The following is an 11,320-nucleotide window of genomic DNA, read 5'->3' as shown; positions in this document are numbered from 1 at the left end:
ACTGACGGAAAGAAGTTGCAGAAATGGGAACTGATGAAATGTGATAAAAAGCAATTGAGTGTGAGCTTGTGAGAAGGACAAAGAGAATCAGCAGCGCGCCCCAGACCCGGGCAGGCTTATGCACAGGGGACGTGGGCTATTTCAGAGCGGCCCGCTGAAACCCACCGCACCGTCTTAAAAGGGCAGGTGACTGTTCCCCGGCAGCTGTCAACCCCTCCAGACGGGGCAGAGCCCAGAATCTGAAATTAAAACAGCCTCCGTCCGAGCTCATTCATCTTTAATTTTATTTCGCTGATAGACGAACTCGCGAACGGCGAGGGAGAGTGGAGCAACCAGTCTCTCCCCCCTCACTGAAGTCTCCACGTGAGGGATGCACCCCCCCCCCCTCCCCCAGTATATCACAGGGCACCTGCCATTGGGTTGCCAGTGTGGAAATGTGGGGGGGGTTATGTACACAAGTGCAGGCCTTGCCAAATCCACTCAGCATGGAGTCCTCTGTGCTTTCCTACTCTTCCCACATTGCTGTCTCCTCACTGCTGAGGCTCCAGTGAGTCAGGCAGAGAGGCTGTGATGTAGTGGGTGCAGTGATGCTGTACACTACATGGACAAAACTGTGTGGACACCTGACGTCCAACATCAGATCCAAAAGGACGGCGGTGAGCAGAGAGAGAGGAGCTGATCCTCCATGTGGGCCAGCCCGTAGCTGTGGTAGAGTACGGCAGTGAGCAGAGAGAGAGAGAGAGAGAGAGAGAGAGAGAGAGAGGGAGAGAGAGACAGAGAGAGAGAGAGAGGAGCTGATCCTCCTGTAACCGTGGCGCCCGTCCTGTAACCGCGGCGCCCGGTAACCGTGGCGCCCGTCCTGCTTGCCTCTCTGTTTCATCAGCACGCCCCCGACCCCGTGTGATTCCGCGCGGCTTTCCTCCCTCCTTCAAACCGCGTTTCCCACAATGCACCGCTTCGCTCAAAGCCGCGGCGGAGGCGGCTCGCCGGGCGCAGATTAGAGAGGGAGGCGCGCGCGCCGGGCTCACCGCTCAAAGGGGCGGCGTCCTGTGATTTAGGGGAGCACAGCGGGGGCTCTGCGGGTGCAGAAAGCGCCTCCGTTTGTGCTGCTCCAGTTTCACACACTTTCACTTTAATTCTCTTTTTTTTGTTCACCTCAACGAGTGCAGAGCAAAAGGAAAGAACTTCAGATGTGGTTCCACCGATGTTTCATCCAGAGAGGAATGTGCGGTTGTTTGGGAGTGACGGCAGTGTTGTGCGGTGCTGATGAGTTGGATGTGACAGGCTGGGAGGGTAAACACGGCGCGGGGAATGTGGCGGTCTGACGCTGACTCATTAACTTCATTAGCGCTGCACCTGCTGCCTGGATAACGAGCGGAGCCGGGTGGGGGAGGCATGAGCGCGTCTCCCGTTTAAAAGTTTGGGTGAAATTGGCTCATGTGAGCAGACTTCCAGAGCGAGTGAGAGCGAGACAGAGAGGCAGCCCCAGCCCCAGCCCCAGCCCCCCAGCCCCCCAGCCCTCCAGCCCCCCAGCCCCCCAGCCCCCCAGCTCCAGCCCCAGCCCCCCAGCCCCCCGGCACCCCAGCCCCCCAGCCCCCCAGCTCCAGCCCCAGCCCCCCAGCCCTCGCGCTCCGTTTAGCCTGTTTTCCTTCCTGCTGTTGCTTAAAAATTGTGTTCATTTTAGTAAACATCGGACCCTACATCACCCCCACCCCCCAAAAAAAAAGGATGGACAGAAAAGTTCAGGGACAGGGTTCTTTCTTCTCTGCTCCTGTGGATAGTGTTACACGCGCAGTATTGATTTCTAGCTGCTGGCCATGTGACTCGAGCTGCTGGAGGATCACCTGCGTCCCGGCTGATACTCAAAGGGACGCGCAGCATTGCACCCTGGGACATTTTCACAATGAGGCCTTTTTGAAGTCATTCTTGTGTGTTTTTTTAGCGTGTGGTCATTCCACAGCGCTGCCTTCGAGGAACGCTCTCGAGTTCGTGCGCCAGGCGAACTGAGCCGGTGTCCTGAGTCAGACGGGCGCCCCCTCCACTGTACCTTTGTTTTTCTCCCAAGAGCCTTTGTGGTTTTTCTGTAGTGTGTAAACGTGCACTTCCTCTCCCTGGAGAGGTTTCCTGCGTGGAGACCCGAGGCCGTCTGTGAGGGGCGTGTGAAAGGTAATCCACAGGTAGCCCAAACGCCCCTGCCCCATAACCCCCCCCCACCCTGCTGTAGTACTGTAAGTGAGGAGTCCTCCTGCCCCCTAACGTAGGGCTCTCATCCCTCCCCCCCATCCCGCTGTAGTACTGTAAGTGAGGAGTCCCCCTGCCCCCCCGCTGTAGTACTGTAAGTGAGTGCGCTAGCGGCGCTGTAGTACTGTAAGTGAGTGCGCTAGCGCCGCTGTAGTACTGTAAGTGAGTGCGCTAGCGCCGCTGTAGTACTGTAAGTGAGTGCGCTAGCGCCGCTGTAGTACTGTAAGTGAGTGCGCCAGCGCCGCTGTAGTACTGTGATTGCGCTAGCGCCGCTGTAGTACTGTAAGTGATTGCGCTAGCGCCGCTGTAGTACTGTAAGTGAGTGCGCTAGCGCCGCTGTAGTACTGTAAGTGAGTGCGCTAGCGCCGCTGTAGTACTGTAAGTGATTGCGCTAGCGCCGCTGTAGTACTGTAAGTGAGTGCGCTAGCGCCGCTGTAGTACTGTAAGTGACTGCGCTAGCGCCGCTGTAGTACTGTAAGTGAGTGCGCTAGCGCCGCTGTAGTACTGTAAGTGAGTGCGCTAGCGCCGCTGTAGTACTGTGAGGGCGCTAGCGCCGCTGTAGTACTGTAAGTGAGTGCGCTAGCGCCGCTGTAGTACTGTAAGGGAGTGCGCTAGCGCCGCTGTAGTACTGTAAGTGAGTGCGCCAGCGCCGCTGTAGTACTGTAAGTGAGGGCGCTAGCGCCGCTGTAGTACTGTAAGGGAGTGCGCTAGCGCCGCTGTAGTACTGTAAGTGAGTGCGCTAGCGCCGCTGTAGTACTGTAAGGGAGTGCGCTAGCGCCGCTGTAGTACTGTAAGTGAGTGCGCTAGCGCCGCTGTAGTACTGTAAGTGAGGGCGCTAGCGCCGCTGTAGTACTGTAAGTGAGTGCGCCAGCGCCGCCGTCCCGTTAATCATTAGCCAGCAGGTTAGCGGTTTTCCGCAGGTATTGATCTTTTCTCAAACCGCTGAATGGTTTTTGCGAGTGAGGGGTTCAGACGGCTCCTGTGGCGGGGGGCTGGCGGGGGCAGGGGCTGGGGGGGCTGGGGGGCGGGGCTGCGTGGGGGGGGCTGGCTGGGGGGCGGGCGTTGTGTGGGGGACACCACCGAACCCAGACTCCGTCCCCGAGACCAGTTCGTGTTTGAAGGGACTTGAGAAAGGATGAGATTAATTATCACTTTATAATAGCAGATGAAAGTGTTATGTTCTTATGTGTGTCCTAAAATAAGAACCTTTTTTATTATATATTAAACTTTTTTATGTTAGAACAAGAAATAATGAAAAGTAGAGGAAAGTCATAATAATGGTGGGAGTCATACTCTTGAATCGAGTAAAGTTTGGCGATTGATTAATGTTTCAAAGAGGAAATGATGCGTTTTCATTAGCAGTGGGGCAGTGGAGAGGCCCTAGGAAAGCCCCCAGTGGGGGTGAGATGGGGGAGAGGGGTGGGGGGGGTGGGGGGGGGGGGCAGAAGAGCCCTGCTTAAAGGGCCAGGAGGTACTTCCTTTGTAACTTTGCTAAAACATCACATTTATTGCATTATGGTATTAAAACACACAGAACTGGGTAATTCTGGGCAGGCCAAAGCACCAGGAACTGCCTTCAGCCCAAGCAGCCTTGTGTCTTTGAAGCATCACTTAGACAACAGAGAAGATCTGCCCCCCCCCACCCCCCCACCCCCCCAGGCTGTATTTGCTGGTGAGTAACAGCTGACATACCTGCCCGTCTGTATTCATCTCAACACCAGGATCTAATAATCCTGCCAGGATAAGGAACACATGCACGCGCACACACACACATACACACACACGCTCACACACACACACACACACGCTCACACACACACACACACACACACACACACACACACACACACACACACACACACACACACACACACACACCCACACACACACACACACACACACACACACACACACACACACACACACACGCATGCACGCTCACACACACACACACACGCTCACACAAGCTCAAACTCATACATACACACTGGTACACACACAGAGCATACACACACACATGCAGTTGCATGCAGGTTCACATTTGCATACGTCAGTGTGTCACGCAGTGCATGTAGCGCATGTGTTTATATATGTATGTATGCGTGTAAATACGTGTTTTTTCATGTGTCTGTGTGTGTATGATGTGTATGACAGTCCAACTGCTTCAGGAAGGCTGTGACCAGCTGTCAGAAACAGATCAGATCAGCTCCCCCCATCCCCACCCGCACCCCCATCTCCAACACACTGCACCTCCCCCCCCCATCTCCAACACACTGCACCCCCCTCCCCCATCTCCAATGTCAGCCTGAGACCCTGGGGGAGGGGGTGGGTGGGTGCATTGTGCTCTCCATGTTCAGAATCATATTGTCTCCACAGAAGACAGCCTCCATGTTCTATCAGTGCTTTTAGGGATGGCTGTAAAGACTCCCTGCGGGAAACGCCATCAAAACAATTTGGAGAAACGGCGAGCATATTGCCATCGCTGGGCCCTTCAAACGGAACATCTCAATGGACTGCCCGTCCTCTCGATAGAGACTGTCAGCGGGGCATTAATATTAAACAGGGTTTAATAGAATCCTGGCCAATAACAGTGGGGGGCTTTGGGGCAAATGTAAACCTGGACAGAATATTGAATTTGCATGTATGTATAGAAGCGCTCAACATGTCCTCATTAGGTGTGGATGAGCAGGAAGTCAACTATGCATGGTCTCCTGATACCGGAGATAAAGATGAATAAAGATGATCATAATTGATTCTCCAATGACAAAAAAAGAAAGAAGGGCAAGAGAGACTTGGGGAGAGGGTGTTGGAGAGATGTGTGGTGATGACACTGAGGTCACAGGAATACAGTTCTGTCAAAAATAAAAAAGTTTTAAAAAAACCGTTTGAACATAATTAGCATTCCTGTAGGTCGGCATGGTTTTCCAAGCCACTGTCAGTCATATCCGTGGTTGTGAAAACTCTTGAAATATGTGTAATTATGAAATTGATTTATTTTGGAAACAATTTCACGAGGACACGTTATGCATTAAAGGCATTAAATAAACTAAAATTAAATGAAAGCTATGCTTTATTAAGTAAAGCACGAAAAAAATAAATATCAAAAGTCATCTGAATATGTGTGGACCGTGTATTGGAGACAGACAAATAAAAGATATTAATTTTAACTAGTTTTAATACGCAGAGAGCCATCCTACGAACCTCAAAGTCAATCAGCAGTGGCTTGGCTAACAAATAAATTTTTTTTGGAATGAAGATGAGCGCTCGGTTAACCGTCCTCCTGTGCCTAATCGTGTGAGAGTGTAATGGCTTTGTTTACCGTGTGCAGTTGGCGGCGGCCTCCATCTGTTCCAGCGAAGGAGCGGACCTGGGAGAGGAGGGTTCTGGGTTCCAGCCCAGGGGGGAGATGGAGGGGGGCGATGCTGAGAGAGTCAACGAGCGAAACGGTATTACTGAGGCTGCCGTCCGGCCCGTGGGCTGCAGCCGCGCTCCCTCTCATCTGCCGCTGCCATTGGTCCATTAATTTAGGCGAGAGATTACGGTTTTAAGATAACGTTAAAAAGAATGTATCAGCCACACCAAACAAACACTCACTCCACCCCCCCCCCCCCACCACCCACTAGCGTACGCCTACATTCGCACCATAAGACCATGCTGCACCATCCATAAAAACGGCTGTTCTGCTTCCATCAAAGTTTACCTGGCTGCCCCCCCCCCCCCCGGACCCCCGTTCAGGAAGCTTTCTCTCGTATTTCTCCTCAGTGACTATCTGCGGGAGATCCTCACAATATTATCCTTTTCGCGAAAGCGTACGGCCTATAGTTATTAATGGAAATCCATTTCAATGGAGGAATGTATTTATTTCTGCCTAGATAGAAGGATTTAAGTCTTCAGGTGAACTTTATTTTAGCATTTTTGTTAAAACGCCTGCGCATTGTGGAAAGTTGTGTATTGCCTGCTAGGACTTAAGTGTCAGCTTAATCCGTGAGTCGTGGGGGGGGGGAGGGGGGGGGTTGATAAGAGCAGCACTGCTTCCTGTGTATTACCGTACAAAGATCCAAACTTTGTGGATAATATAATCCACACGCTGGATTTAAGGCACCTCACACAGTTACTTTTACATGTTCATCTGTAGTGGCTCAGAGCCTGATGCAGAACCAACCTGAATCAGTTGGTGGCCATTGTTATTGACTCTGAACTAAGGCACAAAAGATCCTTCGTTCTAAACCCACGTGAGAGCCTTTGGTTTGTGTGCAGGTCCAGAGCCTTTGGTTTGTGTGGAGCTCCAGAGCTTTTGGTTTGTGTGGAGGTGCAGAGCTTTTGGTTTGTGTGGAGGTGCAGAGCTTTTGGTTTGTGTGGAGGTCCAGAGCTTTTGGTTTGTGTGGAGGTCCAGAGCTTTTGGTTTGTGTGGAGGTCCAGTTGAAAGGTTCCCGCTGGACGGGACGGTTCTGCGTCTATCTGGATTCCACCCCGACCTGATGGCCGAAGCGTCGTGGCGCAGAGAGAGAAGCACGCAAGCTGAAATCTCAGGGCGAGGCCTAGTGTCGGGGATTAGCTCCGTCCCGCACCGTCCTCTTTAATCCTGACTGCAGTTTCACACTCTCTGAGTTACCGCGCGTAGCCGGACCCAGTGACCGGACCTGCTGACCTAGAGCCGGGGGATTTCCCAGGAAGACGAACCGCGTCTTCGCCACGCGACGCGCAGCCGGACGCCACGGCGATGTTGGCATGCAGGGGGCGTGCGGGGGGCTGACGGCGGGCACGGTGATTAGTATGCACCCGACTGGCTCCTGCAGAGATGGGGCTCCTTCTGCACAAGCCCCCGTATCGCCCGAGTACAAAGACGAAGGTCCTGCTCTGATTCTGCTGCACTAATCCACTGTCACCAGCAGTAAATCCACAGCTCCTGGGCTGAAGACCTTTAAAATATAATAATAAAATGCCTTGACGACCTCGCCCGGGACTCCCCGCCCCGGCAGGGGAACGTGGGGAGGGGGGGGGGGGATTCCGCGGCTGCCCCGCGATTGAAAAGCTGCATGTAATGGCCCTTGTTTGTAAATAATCTTCCCACCAGCGTGGCTAAATCAGCCGTTCATTCAGGCGCCCGATCGGGAGGCATCCATCAGAGGCGGGTTATTTCATTTCCCCGCCAATTCCCCGCGGCGGTGTCAGAGGCGAAAAATAATAATAAACACCGGCGACGATAACGACAATGCCCATCATCTGAAAACCGCGCGCGGGCGAGCGGGGGCTTTGTAGCCACTTAGCGCCGTAAAGAGAAGCCGAGGAGGGGGGGGGCGGGGGGGCGGGGGGGCGGGGGGGGGGGACGGGCGGGGAGGAAGAAAGCCGGGTTATTTTGCATGATGTTAAACACTTGAAAGAGCGCAGTTATCGGTGACGCTAAAGTCCCGGAGAAGAAGGCGGTGGAATTAGAGGGGAATAAAAATGTAAATAAAGAGGGTGGCGTGTTATCTGCCTAAGCACTGTCAGGCTGCCCATTGTTTGTGGAAGTGATAAAAGACTGTTTCCCAGCTTCTCTGTACCGCTGCACATGTTTTGCTTAATTTGAGGCCAATTTCTCTGACAAGTGTTGACAGTTTATACATTTCTTTTTTTTTCTTTTCTTTTTTTCGCTGGCTTTTTTTCTCCCCAGCCACAAAGCTGGATGTTGTGTTCATGTTCCTGTTTATTAGTCTATTACCGCGGTTACGGCGCGTTGTTATGAGCGACGGTGACAATGCCCGCCTCGCCGCGTAAGCGGCTGTCACCCGGCCGCGGAGCACCGCTCCGTTTCATATTCTAATTTCCTGTGTGAAAGACGCGTTTTTCCTCCTGCTGCCTTAATCTGCCCCCGAAACAAACAGCCCGCGTAGCACACGGGGAACGCTCGGGGAACGCACGGGGAACGCTCGGGGAACGCTGGGGGAACGCACGGGGAACGCTCGGGGAACGCTCGGGGAACGCACGGGGAACGCACGGGGAACGCTCGGGGAACGCACGGGGAACGCTCGGGAAACGCTCGGGGAACGCTCGGGGAACGCACGGGGAACGCTCGGGGAACGAACGCAAGGGGAACGCTCGGGGAACGCTCGGGAAACGCTCGGGGAACGCACGGGGAACGCTCGGGGAACGCACGGGGAACGCTCGGGGAACGCTCGGGGAACGCACGGGGAACGCACGGGGAACGCTCGGGGAACGCACGGGGAACGCTCGGGGAACGCACGGGGAACGAACGCACGGGGAACGCTCGGGGAACGCTCGGGGAACGCACGGGGAACGCACGGGGAACGCACGGGGAACGCTCGGGGAACGCACGGGGAACGCACGGGGAACGCTCGGGGAACGCACGGGGAACGCTCGGGGAACGCACGGGGAACGCTCGGGGAACGCACGGGGAACGCACGGGGAACGCTCGGGGAACGCTCGGGGAACGCACACACAAACAGGCCTGTGCTGAGCCGCGACATGATCCCAATGCGCTATTGTGTTCCTCAAGTCCGCCTTCAAATCATAGCCATTATCAGCGAAAGAAAAACAACAACGATGGGAGAATGAACTGGGACCTAAACTCACTTGACAGATGTGGGGGGGCTGTGGTTCCGGAAGTCTCCACCCACCAGCCGGGCTCGCACCGATCATTTTAAACGGGTTTCTTTCCCGTGGCGTGCGTTACGTTCTCAGAGCGGTGTCGGGGCACGTGGGTAAAAAGCCGAGTTCAGACCAACTCCCGAGTAGAAGGAATTCAGCAGTGACGGGATGGGGTTTGTGAAGGAGAGCTGTTCTCTGATTGGTGCTCCAGGATGGGGTTTGTGAAGGAGAGCTGTTCTCTGATTGGTGCTCCAGGATGGGGTTTGTGAAGGAGAGCTGTTCTCTGATTGGTGCTCCAGGATGGGGTTTGTGAAGGAGAGCTGTTCTCTGATTGGTGCTCCAGGATGGGGTTTGTGAAGGGAGGCTGTCTCTGAGTGGTGCTCCAGGATGGGGTTGTGAAGGAGAGCAGTTCTCTGATTGGTGCTCAGGATGGGGTTGTGAAGGAGAGCTGTCTCGGATTGGTGCTCAGGATGGGGTTGTGAAGGAGACTGTTCTCGATTGGTGCTCCGGATGGGGTTTGTGAAGGAGAGCTGTCACTGATTGGTGCCACAGGATGGGGTTGTGAAGAGAGCTTGTTCCCATGATTGGTTGCCCAGGATGGGGTTTTGAAGGGGGAGCTGTGTTCTGATTGTGCTCCAGGATGGGGTTTGTGAAGGAGGCTGTTCTCTGATTGGTGCTCCAGGATGGGGTTTGTGAAGGAGAGCTGTTCACTGATTGGTGCTCCAGGATGGGGTTTGTGAAGGAGAGCTGTTCTCTGATTGGTGCTCCAGGATGGGGTTTTTGAAGGAGAGCTGTTCCCTGATAGGTGATCCAGGAGCCCGTTTATGCTGAACGTGAGCCTCAGTCTGCATTTAGCCAGGCTGAATGGGGGAATACCTGAGCATTTAGCCAGGCTGAATGGGGGAACACCTGAGCTGGCTCCCTGGGATGAAGGCCCTCTGAGACCCCTCTCTCTCTGAAAGGAACACAAAGCCCCAGACAATGGGGACGGGCTCATAACTTATTTTTAAGGTGTCGCCTTTCTCTTCTCCTGCAAAGCCTCACAGGCGAGCAGGCCGAGCATCGGGCCGGCGAGGCCCGTCTAACTCCTCTTATTATTATTATAATCTGTGAGGTAAAAATATATAAAAGAGGAGAGTGATACCTGCCTCCCCCCAGCATTTCTGTATCTCAGCGGCATTTCACCGAATGCTTTAAAGTTAATCAGGCTCTTTCATTTAAGGATCTTTTTTTATTTTTCTCATCTCCTTACAGAGATCAGTAATGTATTGTACTTACAGTTTGTGCTGTGCACTTTAAATAAGCTTTTTTTTAAAAAAATGTATTTTTAGAGTTGTACTGTTATTGTATCATTTATCATGATTATATGCTATAATGAATTACAGATCAGAAATACAGGTCACTTAATTTCAGTACAGGTCAGTGTACCTGTGTTCACCTGTGCTGTACTGAATGAATGAACTTTATTTATATAGCACCTTTCATGCACAGAATGCTGCTCAAAGTGCTTTACAATTCAGCAGCAACTGGTCAGTGTATTTGTGTTGACCTGTGCTGTACAGGTCAGTTTACCTGCGCACACCTGTGCTGTGCTTTTTTCTCCTGCAGCTCTTTAGTCAAAGCCGGAGGTTCACGCTCAGAAAAGCATCACACGTCAGTTCTGTCCCATAATTCATTGCCACAGATCCAGAGTCACGCACCTGCTTACTTGTTATCGGCAAATATGTACAGAGGGAAATAAGTGAGTGTTATTGCTAAGTTAATAACATTACTGGAGTTTAGCAGGAAGCTGCTGTTCCATCAAACATTCAGAATCCGGGGGAATATTTAATCACTAAACACTAAACTGCTACGGTACATTTAGGTGTCATTTTCAACCATGCAAAGGTAATTTGTTTCAGTATTATAAATTAATTAAACACTAACAATGATGGAGGATGATCTGGAATATATAATTAAGAGCTCGTTGAAGGCGGATTGATTTACTTTCCTTTCTTCTTTCTTTCTTCTCCTTTTTATTCCTCTTGTTCTGTTTCTTCTTTTCTTTTTCCTTTTTTTTTTTGAATCTGTTCCCGGTTTCTTAAATCCCGTCTCCTTGATTTACAGGCGGTGGGGGTGTCAGAGTTGCTCAGGTTTCTTGTCACTGACAGATTTCTATAGCTCTCTGATTACAGTGACAATGTTGAAATCCCCTCAGCACCTTCTGAGCAGATCAAAGTCAAATTAATGCCAACGTGTTCTGTGTAAATGACACTGTGACTTGCAGCCGAATGGATGTGCACTGCGGTCTGCACCGGGGGCAGCTCATCAGGCACACAGATCGAAATGTTTGCGTTTAGCAGGTTTATACACACATATTTACTTACGCACCTATTCACTCACGCATTCACACACACACACACACACACACACACACACACACACACACACACACACACACACACATACCGTACGCCACACACTCACATGTGTTCACACACACATACACACT

At 52.4% G+C, this 11,320-nt stretch overlaps 1 long non-coding RNA gene across 1 annotated transcript in view; it reads left to right on the top strand.

Moving 5' to 3' along the window:
• Positions 1-5,829, top strand: part of LOC135238151 (uncharacterized) — an 18,135-nt gene extending 12,306 nt beyond the window's left edge. The window contains exon 3 of the long non-coding RNA XR_010325026.1: positions 5,570-5,829. This is a non-coding gene — a long non-coding RNA (uncharacterized LOC135238151). The remainder of the gene's footprint in view (positions 1-5,569) is intronic.
• The last annotated feature ends 5,491 nt before the right edge of the window (positions 5,830-11,320 follow it).

This window comes from Anguilla rostrata, chromosome 13, assembly GCF_018555375.3.
Source record: "Anguilla rostrata isolate EN2019 chromosome 13, ASM1855537v3, whole genome shotgun sequence".
NCBI classification, from domain to species: Eukaryota; Metazoa; Chordata; class Actinopteri; order Anguilliformes; family Anguillidae; genus Anguilla; species Anguilla rostrata.
The sequence above is the reverse complement of the archived record's forward strand: the minus strand, read 5'-3'. Positions and strand labels throughout refer to the sequence as shown.